Source organism: Podarcis bocagei (genome assembly GCF_964188305.1).
Source record: "Podarcis bocagei genome assembly, chromosome: 2".
NCBI classification, from domain to species: Eukaryota; Metazoa; Chordata; class Lepidosauria; order Squamata; family Lacertidae; genus Podarcis; species Podarcis bocagei.
In genome coordinates this window covers 74,692,401-74,706,748 of record NC_138126.1, presented here as the reverse complement: position 1 = coordinate 74,706,748, position 14,348 = coordinate 74,692,401, and the positions used below count along the sequence as shown (strand labels likewise).

Here is a 14,348-nt window from a genome sequence, read left to right as displayed (position 1 = left end):
TTTCTAGGCAAAAACTTCACATAAGATACCCTAAATACACATCCTGTACAGGACTGACAGTCACAAAAATAAACCTGTACAAGATACCATTTTTCTTTACAAATATATTTAGTTGTGTGTGGCAGCAGCTAAGAGAATCTGTGTATTTCCAGGAGGCAACATGTCTGTATGCACATGTATGCCCCAAGTGCCATCAACACATTCGCTCAGGTATGTAGAAAGGCATATTCACCTGTACCACCATCACATGGGGTTGATGAACGTATGAAATGCACCTTTGTGTTTCATGTGGCACAAAAGTTCTATCTGTGATGTATTGTCAGTGAACAGTCTCTTGTTGGTAAACGCATCTCTTGAAGCTTCTGCCAACAAGCGAGCATGCCTTTGTGAGTTTCTTAGTGGGGAGGCAAAGACACCTACCTCAAAAGGCTGTCTTTAATCTTACTCTATGTCCTAAATCCTGGTACTGAAATCAGATTCTGTTTTTGGGGTTCCAACATCTTGCTGAAGCTAAGCAGCTTTTGGTTTGGTCAGTACCTAAAAACCACATGCAGATGACTTTCCAGGATGGGAGAAAGGTGCAATTCAAATAATAACATTAAATAAGCACTAAATATACCCTGGTCTACTTAAGCCCTGGACACAGTAGCTGTTTCTGCTCCTTCTTTCTTTCTTTCTTTCTTTCTTTCTTTCTTTCTTTCTTTCTCTCTTTCTCTCTTTCTCTCTTTTTCTCTTTCTCTCTTTCTCTCTTTCTCTTTCTCTCTCTTTCTCTTTCTCTTTCTCTGCATGACTCCATTCTTGTTTCCCTAGGAAATAAATAAGAGATATTGATGTGAAAAAGAAAAACAGAATTCTAAGTGACGATGAGGGTCATTTAGTCCAACCCCCTGCAATGCAGGAATCTTTTGCCCAACATGGGGCTCGAATCCACAACTCTGAGATTTAGAGTCTCATGCTGTACCCAATGAGCTTTCAAAGGTCCATGGCAGCTTTTCTTGGGAAGGCCTGGCCTATCTGAAACACTTCACATGTTTTCTTTCTCTTTCCCCTTCCCAATTTTTTCTCAATCTTTCATTTTCATATTTTGAATTATAATGACTTTATTGAATTGTATTCATTGTTTTGGTGAATTTGTTGCTGCTGTTTGCTTTATTAATATGCCACAGTGTTTGATAATATAGTGCTTGCAATGTGTGTTGCTTTGTTAATGTTATCGTGAGTTGCTTTGCGCTCAACATTTGTGTTCGAAATGAGGAATACTGTACAAAGTATTAAATCAAATCTTCTCTACTATTAAATAAATGCTTAAAAACATCCCACTAACATCTTCAAAAGGCTCCTTAACAGGTCAGCTGGACAACTTCAGCTGGAACATGACTTACCTCCATGTGCTTACAGTATTTGTAATCCTTCTACGCTGTTCTCACCCCTCCTTCTGCTATATCGCCGCATTCATTCATTTTCTTCCACTGCTAAATTCCCTGTTGGATAAACAAGCCAAGAAAACAAAAATATTTTGCAACTGAAATAAATTAGGAAAAAAATGTGCAAATAATAGGTTCTGGGTGTAGGATGGATGCATGATGCAATCCAATACATGTTTAAGTTCCTCTAAGTTCAATGGGCCTTACTCTGGGCAAGCACACAGAGGACTGCAGCCTTCATTTTCTATCTGCAAAGTTGGACTGTTTAAATAGACTTCGCCACGACAGAACATGTTGAGTCAACTAAAACGTGATTGTCCATTTTCACCATATGTTCTTTCTGTCTCTGCTGAGAGATCCAGTGAGAAATGTTTTCCACACACATCTGATTGGCAAATACACCTTGGGGCTGATCCAATTGTCCCTCACATCCTCTCCACCTCCTCCCATGTATGCTGCTTCATGCATCAGTTCCTTGCTGCCAACTTCCTCCCCCGCCTTTGAAGCAGCCATTCCACAAATAGAGAAAGCTGCATATACAGGAGAGCTTCGCACTCATAAAGCGTTCTTTAGGAGTACCTCCTCTAACAACATTGGGTTATAGTGTTACCTGTGTAAATCAGTTGCTTTACTTGTTTGCACACAAACAAAAATCCTAAAATTCGTTGCTACTTACATTTCTGAGTTTTCAGCGGAAAACATGACGTTTTTATCCATGTAGACAAACAGATTGGACTGATTACTCAATGTGACTTAGGCGCTGCCGACACAAGAGTATGGTCTTTAAACGAATTGGGGGGGGGATCAAAAAGCCAAATAATCCCTTTAATTATATGCTTAAGACCCTGAATGGAAGAAATTAAGGGATATGAAGAAACAAATGTATACTAATTATTCCTTGTTTTGCAGCAAATGTATTTCTATGGTAACCACTGTGGTCTTAGAAGAAATTAAATGACTTTTAAAATCAGATCATCAGCAGAGTTACCCAGTAGAGCCACAAACCAATACTCTTCCAAATAAGTTTTTAGATGATGAAGGAGAAAAGCATTCATTTCCCCAGCTGTTGGCCATTAGAACGACAAAATGGCATTTTCATTAAAAACCACCAAGTAAAGGTTTTCTTATTTGTTATGGGAGAAGGGTGTGGAGCTTTTCTGAGTGGGGGAGGGGGTCTTCTTTTAAGACTTTAAATACACTGCATGTCTCAACATAATACGGTATAGGGAAGATGTTAAGGACCATTTCCAGGGCCTACATTGTCTGGCGAATAGACAATGAAGGCACACCACCCCTAAATTTTTAGGTGCCTTCTTAAATGTAACTTAATCCTCCAGCCATGTAGCTTTCCTTTAATCCGCCTGCAGTGCAGGGCCCATATTATGGAAAGATCCACAGACCCCCTTAATAGTTTGGTACCTTTTCTTCTTATACTGCCTCCCATTCACCCAGTTGTATGCAAACAGAAGGGGCGGAATCTGCTGTGCATCTTTAACATTTGATTTCCACTTCCATCTCCTGATTCTAAACCTTTAACTTAGAAGCAAGTTATGATTACAGTGGCACCTCGGGTTAAGAACGTAATTCGTACCAGAGGTCCATTCCTTACCTTGAAGCACCACTTTAGCTAAATGGGCCTCCTCCTGCTGCCGTGCCGCCGGAGCACAATTTCTGTTCTCATCCTGAAGCAAAGTTCTTAACCCAAGGTAATATTTCTGGGTTAGCGGAGTCTGTAACCTGAAGCATATGTAACCCGAGGTACCACTGTATATGAATGGGACGCATTTATGCACAAACAGGACAGTCCCTGCAAATGAAGAAGGTTGACTTCAACCTTCAAAGGGGGGGGCTAGATTCCCCCATGGTCCACTGATTTATGAACCTAGGAAAATCCCAGTTTGAAGGATGCTGCTCCAGTTAGAGCCATTGGTCGGCTCGTGAATCCATGGCCATATAAATGGTTCCTGGGGACCTGCAGGGTGGATGGAAGTCTCCTCTCTCTCTACCCTGACACACACACACACACCCCATCCCTGATAGCAAATTATGGCAGCTCTATTGCTAGAACTGTGACATTCTATCCAACATATTTTTCTTCTTTTGGGTCCTGTAGAATTCCTAGAATGCAAAGCTGGAATGTAACTTTCTGTAATGCTCTGGGATCTTTTCTGCTCCAATGTCCCAAAAGTCTGGTCCATTTCACAGAAAAAAGGCAGCCTATAATCAATCCAATTATAGTGTTCCACAAGTAGTGGCAAGGAAGAGCATTTTAGAATTGGCTGGTGAATACAATTTATCCAAAGGACTGGTTTTACGCAACCCTGATTCTAATCCTAGCAAAATTAGGATGCCATAGTCTCTGACTTTGGTGAAGGATTTAACGTTGAACCATCACATTTTGTGTTGCAGAATGAAATGCAAGCATGACTCAGTGCCATTAGCACAGGCTTCCTCGACCTCAGCCCCCCATATGTTTTGAGGCTACCATTCCCACCACCCCTGACCACTGGTCCTGCTAGCTAGGGATTATGGGAGTTGTAAGCCCAAAACATCTGGAGGGCCAAGGTTGAGGAAGCCTGCATTAGCAACATGGAGTGACCCCAGAACTCGCAAGAGCAGAAGACTGCATATATTGTCACCTGAAGGCTAAGACATGCATTGCTCTCATGATGTCACTCTTGCAACTTCTGAAAGGCTAATGACTTCTTCTCCAAAGCCTGACTCTGGGTAGCTTCATGCTACAAATTATACCAGGTCATAAAAATGCAGCATTCCATCAGTAAGGACCATTACTGGCTGTAGTTCAGCATAATTAATATTTGCTCCCTTTCTCTGGCTGCTTAGTCATGCTCTCTGTCCTGGATGGCATCTATTCATAAGGACCTTTCCAAAACTAGCAAGCAAAGAAACAATTTCCCCTCCTGCCAGACAAATTGCAAGTTTCAGAGCACTTCTGTTCTTTTTTGCCTGAGACAGAGAATTGTATATAGTATCGCTAAGGAATCGATCCTCAAATTTACTCTGTATCTTGCCTTTTCTTCTTCAGTGAAAATCTAACTTTCAATTTAATTTCAGTAGGGTGTAAACTTTGTTAGGTGGAAGAAACATAAAATGTATTGGCAGAAATTATTGAAGAACTAATTCATGAAAAAAATTGAAAAGAAATGGGAGAAAAATTAATGTAGTCAGAGAACAGAGGAACAGATTCTGGACCGTGTGCCTGAGCACAGGAATGATGGCAATGTGAAAGAAAACTGTTTTAATATTCAGTATCAGTGATGTATGGAAGTGAGAGCTAGACCATAAAGAAGGCTAATCTCCAAAGAATTGATGCTTTTGAATTATGGTGCTGGAGGAGACTCTTGAGAGTCCCATGGACTGCAAGAAGACCAAACCTATCCATTCTTAAGGAAATCAGCCCTGAGTGCTCACTGGAAGGACAGATCCTGAAGCTGAGGCTCCAGTACTTTGGCCACCTCCCTGGAAAAGACCCTGATGAAGAAGACTCCCTGGAAAAGGCCCTGATGCTGGGAAAGATGGAGGGCACAAGGGGACGACAGAGGACAAGATGGTTGGACAGTGTTCTTGAAGCTAGCAACATGAGTCTAACCAAACTGCGGGAGGCAATGGAAGACAGGAGTGCCTGGCGTGCTCTGGTCCATGGGGTCACGAAGAGTCGGACATGACTAAATGACTAAACAAAAAAAAAATCAGTTGCAACTCATACCAAAAAAAAAGGTAAGCATTTTGCTGAAGACATAATTATACATTCTGGGGTTTTGTTTTGTTGTTTTGGCATAATTAACAGTCTGTGTCTCATCGTAGTAGCCCACCAGGTAATGATTCTAGAGCATATTAAAGCATTGCAATATTCCATATGGTTCTGTTTCTGAACAGAAATGATGCTTAGCCTGGCTATGTAATGGTACAGCTCACACTCTGGCTCTGTAGGTTGTTTTAAATTGTTTTTAATATTATGTTTTAATGCTGTAAGCTGCTTGAGACCTTAGGGTGAAGGGTGGACAATTATTTATTAGTAGTAGTAGTGGTGGTGGTGATGATGGTATAAGTTGCTTTAAAAAAAGAAACACCCACTTTTTGCAGAAGCTTACTGTGCCAAGTACCTTGACCATTCCATAGCCGTCCACTAGGGGGTGTAGGAAGCCTAGCACCTTCTGCTATCTACTATGATTAATTGCATTGTCTGCCTGCCTCAGCTCCTCCTGCTGATGGTGTCAGAATTTCAGAACATCCACGCTCTTGTGTGGAAGCCCACGGGAGCCTTCTGAAAGCCCAATATAAACACAGAGAACCCAAACCCCTGCTGCTGCACACCTCCTAATACGATGGCCACTATGCAACACCCCCCTGTTTTGTGACTTTAACAGGTGCACATGTATAGAAACAGCTTGCTGAATGCAATAGTGTCAACAACTCCTGAACAATTTTTTTTCCTTGTGCACAGATCTCACATTTTTAGGCCCTGAGCACCTGGATATGGGCTGATTTAGGCCTTAAAATAAGCTGTGTGAACAACCTTACTGCAAGCTACTCGTTTTGAAGGAAATTGGTCTGTCTAAAAGGCTAATGGATACACTCTCCCATTAGATCGGTCTGTATTATTGCCGGGTTGTATGTCAAATGCATTACTTAAGGCAAAGGGCATTGATTTCCAATGGGGTGACAGCTACAGGAAAATGACATGCAGATAACTGGCTGAAGGCTGACATTCTTCTAGAACAGCGGGGCGGGGCTGACACTTTGCATAGTCTACTGGCATACCTCATCTGTACTTAAGGTAAAGGTAAAGGGACCCCTCACCATTAGGTCCAGTCATGACCGACTCTGGGGTTGCGGCGCTCATCTCGCTTTATTGGCCGAGGGAGCCGGCATACAGCTTCCGGGTCATGTGGCCAGCATGACTAAGCCGCTTCTGGCGAACCAGAGCAGTGCACAGAAACACCGTTTACCTTCCCACCGGAGTGGTACCTATTTATCTACTTGCACTTTGACGTGCTTTCGTACTGCTAGGTTGGCATCTGTACTTAGTGCTCCTCTATATACTCTATGGCATTAGAAGTGCCTGATGCACTGGTTGAGACCAAAGCACACCTAATCCTTTCTTCGTAAGACTCCAAACGCTAAGTGGTCCACCAGAAATTGGAGGGCCCCCAATGGACCAGTTTAATGTCCCTTATTTCTACTTGGTTCTGGATAACTCTGAAGTGTTTGGAGTGTGTTACATACAATCAAGCTGTTAGAGCCCAGAAATAAGCTTTTTATTTTTCATTAGAAGTATTTTGCTTATTATTGAAATTTAAAATAAGGCTTCAACCCTTATCAGTTTTTAAATGTTGACTGATTGGCAAGCAGTGCATGGAGATCATCATAATTTGCTTTTACACACAGCACATTTCCATGTTCAGAGTGCTTCAGATACAATATCTCGGTAAGACTGAAATCAGCCCTGCAAGAAAGACCAGTATTAATTTCGCTCCCCATTATTGTCAGCTTTGTAGGGGGCTGGGAGAGAGTGTAGTGTCCTGTCAAGGCCCACCTTGTCAATTTACTGCTGAATTGAGAATTCAGGGACTTCCAAGCTCTCAGCTCAGCCTTCTTCCTTATTTCCCCTCAGGTTGGATTCTCAGTATTCTTGTTCACAACTTATGCTTTGTCATGACTGAAAGGAAAGCAATACAATATAATTTAAAGTAGCATAGATAACATCTGTGCAAAGGAAGGTGTAATATAATAAACCCCATAGGGCTTATTTGTTTCGCATCCCACATTGTGGTACTCACAGCATCTTTAGATTTATGACCTCTTAATTCATAGTTTCATTAGAACTACAGCGTTAGCATTACTTAAGCAAAGGAAATCGACAATTAAAAAAGAAACTCAAAGTATTTCCCTCTGCCATCATGGTCATTTTGGGCAAACCTAGTCTATAAAGAGAAGTGTTGTCAGCAATGAAAGGAAGGGGTCATGCGCTGGGGATTCCTGCATAAGTGAGGAGAACATCTTCTCTGCCTGGTGCTGAGAAGGAACACATTGCTCCAGGGAAGGTTGCCAGATGAGGATGCAACTTGTGGTCCCTCTCCTGGCCACATTGAGGATAAAAACCTTCGTGAAACCTGGATTCAGGGTTCATCATGATCCGGAAGACCTGAAATCTGAGACTCAGCTACATTGGCAAAGAAAAAGCGCTTTACAGTATATGCGTTGTATATGCATTATAACACTGTGACACCAGATGGCGCTGTGGAGTTCTGTTTTTGCCAACCTGATTTCTCATACAAAGTTTGCAATGCGTTTAACTGAAATGCTTCTTTGATGCGTTTAGACTTCTTTGGCTTCTTTGATGCGCCTGGACTTTACCACTGGATGTTAGAATCAGTCTGAAGGCACATGCATTCCTTCATCAATCACAACCCAGAAAGATTTATTGGCACAGATCCCTGTGCCAATGTTATAATTCTCATTTTACAGATGATCAGCGCTTGGCTAGATGTTATGCAAGGCATAGAATGTGATGTGCTATCATCAAGTTGTGTCTCGTCCCTCTTGCAAACCAACAGTCCACTATCTGAGGGTGGGGTATACATACAGTGGTACCTCAGGTTAAGTACTTAATTCATTCCGGAGGTCCATTCTTAACCTGAAACTGTTCTTAACCTGAAGCATCACTTTAGCTAATGGGGCCTCCCGCTGCTGCTGCGCCACCGGAGCATGATTTCTGTTCTCATCCTGAAGCAAAGTTCTTAACCCGAGGTAATATTTCTGGGTTAGCGGAGTCTGTAACCTGAAGCGTATGTAACCTGAAGCGTATGTAACCCGAGGTACCACTGTACTTTGCTAATATCAAGCCACTTTACATTTGCACAAATGTTACAAAGCAAAGGTGCAAGAATGGCATGGCCTGGTGACAAGGCCCTTCACTTGCATGGGCATTTGCCCTAGCACAGTGGTGAGGACCTTGTGGGCCACAGACTCAATGAAGCTATTTTCTCTCAATCCCATCCACCTGCCCTACATTTGATGTCATGCATACCATCAGGTGGGCAGAGCAGGTAAAGGTATGGCTCCCTTCAGAAAGTGGATTTGCACCTACTGCCAATGAGGTGGTCAGAAGCTCCTGCAAACCTGCCCATGCAGTTTGATTCAAACAGTGCAGGCAAATGAACACACTTCACTTGACATCAAGGTGATGTCAGGTGCTTGGCAGGTGAGTGATCCCACCCATCTGTCAAAATGCCCCCTGGGGGTTGAGGGAGGTCAGAATCCAGCCCACTGGCTGTATCAAGTTCCTCACCTCTTCTCCATCATAAGGAGGGCAAAGCTAGGAACTCAAATTTCCTGCAGTGCTCTGCATAACAACTGAACTGACCTCAAAATGCATTGATTTCTGCAAGGTTGCTGGCTTGAAACAGAAGTCAGTGTGTCTACTTGAAAGAAGAAGTACTTTGAAAAAGCTCTGAATTTAATTTATCAAGGAAAAGCCTGGAGTAGGTTAGTACATATGCTCGTGGAGTTATATTGGTCTTCCATATCTGCCAAGAGGGTGGAGCTTTTCCTTACTAAGTGCCCCCCCCCCCCGCTGCAAGTCTTCTCACTGTGACTCTTACTCCCTTTCTTCAAATTATTTTACTCAAGTTCTGTAACTGAGCTATAAGTGTGCAAAAAAGGAACCGGTGAAAAATGGCCGGGGGTATAAACACAAAATGGGAGATGGGAAATAGGTGTAGACACAGCTTTATTAGGGCGCTAAAGCATCCTGTTCGTGAATTTCTGGCTCCTTTCCATCTAAAATAGGTATGAGTGGCAAATTGTTGAAGATGGCTGGCTATGTGAAGTTGAAACCTTCAGAAGACTGGAAAGAAGTCCAGCAGTTAATAAGTGAGCTGCTTCACAAACAATTGGGCCCTGAGGTGTCATGGTGGATGGGAGTAAAAATATGGCAGCTAGGATCTTGCAGGCAACAGAGTAAGCAAACATGAAGAACAATCAGAACAAAATTTAAAATGTATCCACCCCTCCCCCCTTTCTGGTGTCCTGGTCCTGAGTTCAGAATTTCTTTATATATCCATGAGATAAACTTTGGGTAAGCCAAGCAGTTTGATTTGCAACATGAAATCTTAAAATCCCTAAAGTTCCTGCCATAAGTGTCTGGGTGGTGGTCCAGACAGTGGCCTTGAAATTTTCCCAAACGCAGATATTAAATGGATAATTAGCCAAAAAAGTTAAGAGAACCGGGAATTGCAGTCTAAGTCAATGATGGTTTATGTGTCTTCTGGTACCCAAGCTTAATACATACACACACATCACTGAATCACACACAGAGACTTGTTAAAGAAGAGCAGATGTTTGACTGTTTCCTCTAAAGAAATGGTAAAAATCTGCCAAGAGTGGTGAAGTACTGAACTAGCATAATGGCATGATACAAACATGCTGTAAAAAGCAGGAGGAAGTTGCCACAAACACTGAATTTCTAGATGATCAGTTTACCACACATTCTACCAAACAACGGCAGCTGATATGTGAAAGAAAAGAAAAGAAAACCCTTACTACTTGATAGGATTAGGCAGCTGAGCAAGCTACCTCAGGGTAGTTTACAAAGGTGCATGTCCACATTTACACACACACACCTTGCCAAGGCTGTTTGGGGTAGCCATCTGTTCCCATCATGATATAGCAGTGTTCCCTATGGGGCATTTTATACTATGGCACAGTGCGGCTGGTCATCGGAGCTTGCATAGCACTGTGCATGAAAACCCTGGTGATCAGCTGGTGGCCAGGGCTTGCATAGCTTGCTGCACAGTGCAGAGTTTACATGCAGAGCACTTTTCAAAAATAATTCACCTGATGTAATTGCAATGTCTTATGATCGATGGGTGGCTGGCTCTCCCCACCTCTTAAACTTGATCTATGGGGTTGCGGGAGATAAGGATTTGCCCCATTATATAGGGCTGAAGAATGGGAAGGTGTGCTCCTTGCAACCCTGTCGCTACTTGAAGCAGCGGCAAAGCTTGTTCTTTAAAGACCAACTAAGTTAGTTCTTGGTATGAGCTTTCGTGTGCATGCACACTTCTTCAGATACACAGTTTTTTTTTATTTTGACTATGGCAGACCAACACGGCTACCTATCTACAACTGAAAGCTTGTTCTGTAAAAGAAGAGAACGCAATGTTACCCTCTGCCATATTCTTGTAATGATAAACATCCTGAGACCACAAAAAAATTACTAGCATTCCTCATCACCCAAAGGATGAATGCTTGCTGCTTTTGCCCAACCACCAGTGAAGGCTGCTCCATTAAGGCTCTGTCAGCCCTCAGAGAGCCCAAGCTGCCTGCCGCCTTATTTGTAACCTACCAGAAGTTGCCCTGCCTGTCATTGGCTAAGGCTCCACCAACTGCTGGTCTCCCTGCCTTCGACCCTGCCATTTTCAGTGTGCACCACCCATTGCTGGGCCGCCACCGAGTGCTAGCAAGAGAGCAGAGCAACTCGTTTGGCTCAGCTCTATGCCAAAGAGAATGTGTCTCACGATAGACTCAACTACATCGCGGCGTAATAGAGAGTATGCAAAAGAGTAGCAACCAAGATTGCACAACTCTTCTTTTTTAAAAAAAATAAAATCAGAAGAAGCATAAGGAAACAACAAGCTGATGCAAGTGTTGGGTAGATGCCCCATAAAAAGAGTTATCTCATGTTATGGTTTATGAGGAAGAACATATTAATACTACAAAGGTTACCAGGAAAGTACAGGAAAGTACAACAAATCCATCATCAAGGCAGTACAAGACATCTGATAGTGGCCTACCTAGACAGTGAATAGCCCAAACTAGGATGATTATCTGCTAACCTAGGGCTCTTTTACTCAGCCCCGTGGATGCAATGTGCCAATTCCAGTCTCAAAGTGCAGAAGTTCTACAACAGCTACAACCACACCCAAGTTCATCTTTTCACTGAAACTGGGGGACAACATTGGTGGGAAAGCAGCATATTTGGTGGTAAAGCAACTTCAAATCCAATATGCTGAGAATGATCAACAGTGTTGTAACCTAGTTAAGAAAATCTTAGTTAGTGAGTCATGAGTGTCTTGATCTGTTTAATCTATTGTTAAAATTTGCACATGGATGAAACACATATGTCATAGCAAGCATCATCTTAGAAGAGGCAGCCTCTCCTTTGTGAGAGATGCAGGTGGAATGCCTATTCTAAGACAATGCTTGCCACATAATTCTTAAGTTAAATCTGCTTCATTCAAGGCAATTATTTAGTCAATTAAGACTGCACTCCTGACCTCACTTACCTAGGAGTCAGACCCATTTAATTCAATAAGATTTAAAGGTAAAGGGACCCCTGACCGTTAGGTCCAGTCATGGCCAACTCTGGGGCTGCAACACTCATCTCGCTTTATTGGCTGAGGGAGCCGGCGTACAGCTTCCGGGTCATGTGGCCAGCATGACTAAGCTGCTTCTGGCGAACCAGAGCAGTGCACGGAAATGCCGTTTACCTTCCCGCCGGAGCGGTACCTATTTTTCTACTTGCACTTTGATGTGCTTTTGAACTGCTAGGTTGGCAGGATCAGGGACCAGCAATGGGAGCTCACCCCGTCACGGGGATTCGAACTGCCGACCTTCTGATCGGCAAGCCCTAGGCTCTGTGGTTTAGACCACAGCACCACCCGCGTCCCAAATAAGATTTACTTCTGTGTAAAATAGTTATTTACACTGACATGAGAGTAAGTTTCATTGACTTCCATGGGACTTACTTCTGAGTAATTGTTGTTGTTTAGTCGTTTAGTCGTGTCCGACTCTTCGTGACCCCATGGACCAGAGCACGCCAGGCACTTCTGTCCTCCACTGCCTCCCGCAGTTTGATCAAACTCATGCTGGTAGCTTCAAGAACACCATCCAACCATCTCATTCTCTGTCGTCCCCTTCTCCTTGTGCCCTCCATCTTTCCCAATATCAGGGTCTTTTCAAGGGAGTCTTCTCTTCTCATGAGGTGGCCAAAGTATTGGAGCCTCAGCTTCACGATCTGTCCTTCCAGTGAGCGCTCAGGGCTGATTTCCTTCAGAATGGAGAGGTTTGATCTTCTTGCAGTCCATGGGACTCTCAAGAGTCTCCTCCAGCACCATAATTCAAAAGCATCAATTCTTCGGCGATCAGCCTTCTTTATGGTCCAGCTCTCACTTCCATACATCACTACTGGGAAAACCAGTAATTCTGAGTAATAATAATAATTAATAATTATTTTTATTAATTTATTTTATAATAATAATAATAATAATAATAATAATAATAATAATAATAATAATAATAATAATAATAATAATAATAAAAAATAAATAAATAAAAATAATTAATAATAATAAGTTCTGAGTAATAATAATAATTAATTATAATTTATTTATTTATTATTTATTATTTATACCCTGCCCATCTGGCTGGGTTTCACCAGCCACTCTTACAGAATATATAAAACATAATAAAGCATCAGACATTATAAACTTCCTGGTACAGGGCTGTCTTCAGATGTAATGAATAATAATTTTATTATTACTACTATGCAAGTAGACATGCATTGCATTGCACAGCAACAGTTTTGGTGGATTACTCTAACTGATTATTCAATTATTTGTTGCAGCTCTAGTGCTGAACAATAATCATTCTGCAATAATCATATTCACAGCTTGGATTCATTTCTGTGCCATGTGGAACACTAAAGGAACAGCTGCCTCTGTGGGTGGCTTCTATAACTAGGTATTCCAGGAAGCAAAGAAATTGTGGTGCCTAAAATCTTTATCTCCACACTATAGCTTCAGGTGACATGTACTCTGTTATCACAAAAGTTGCTCCTTGTCACCAGGTGTGTTGCCTTCACTTAGGGTGGGAAGTTTCACTATGCTGCTCATATAGCACTCAGTTTAGCAGCACTAATTTGATTTTTTTTTAGCGGTAAAAATGCCAAGGTGCAATTGTTTCAGTTTAGCATGATTTCCAGCATACTGTCTGATTATACTCTATGATTTCCTACAAACCCTCTGATTACACTCTTAGGGGGGGGGGTTACGTACATACAGTCTGATTTTATGCATGCTTGCTAAGCAGTAGGCCACACTGAATTCAATGGGATCTGTGGACTGCAGTTATAACACTCCACTGCATTTCATCACAGTCAGCTACAAAACTGTCTGATTATTTTCATCCCATCAGCTTCTTGAGATCTTTAATAACATGATCTATGAATAATACTATGCATGTAGTCCTTGCCCTAAGTGCTCAAGGGCTTCTGCCATAGCTGTCAACTTACAGATTTGAAAATAAGGGACCAGCAGCCAAAATAAGGGACCTGCAGCCTCACCTGTTTCAGGTACTCCAGTCTTCCTGTCCTCCTGCAGTCTGGTCAAACTCATGCTGGTAGCTTCGAGAACACTGTCCAACCAACTTTGTAACCAGAGGTTCAACTGAATAGAATCTGAATCACATGCACCACAAGGCATATATAGCCTCAACTTAAGATGGCTCCCCTGCCTGGCTTTGCACTGCAAAGTTTGCAGCAGCACGTGCAACAAAATGGCGTCCAGCATTCAAAAACCCCCTCAGCTTGCATTAACTAGCCACACACAAGGCATGCAAGCTCCACCCCCCCAGTCATTCTTAGACTTCTTATTGGGTGAGCAACACAGCCAAGCAACACAGTTGGAGCCTCCCTCCTCCCTGGCCAGCAGGGAGGGAGGGAGAGGAGCTGCTTCCTTTGAAATTTAAGGGACATCATTTAAGGGACATCCATCAATAAGGGACAGCAGCGGGACATGGCGCTGGAATAAGGGACTGTCCCTTCAAATAAGGGACACTTGACAGCTATGGCTTCTGCTTTCTAGCCAGCTGCAAAATGCAAATGTTTCTCCTGGACAGGAG

The 14,348-nt window shown here is 42.5% G+C and overlaps 1 long non-coding RNA gene across 1 annotated transcript; it reads right to left on the bottom strand.

Annotated features, from left to right (window-relative positions):
* Positions 1 to 1,398: 1,398 nt before the first annotated feature.
* On the bottom strand, positions 1,399 to 14,294 carry LOC308582508. Its single transcript, XR_014005718.1, has 4 exons — positions 13,792 to 14,294; positions 10,284 to 10,455; positions 6,982 to 7,104; positions 1,399 to 1,481 (listed from the first exon to the last, which is right to left on the bottom strand). It is a non-coding gene; the product is annotated as an uncharacterized lncRNA (long non-coding RNA).
* Positions 14,295 to 14,348: the final 54 nt, after the last annotated feature.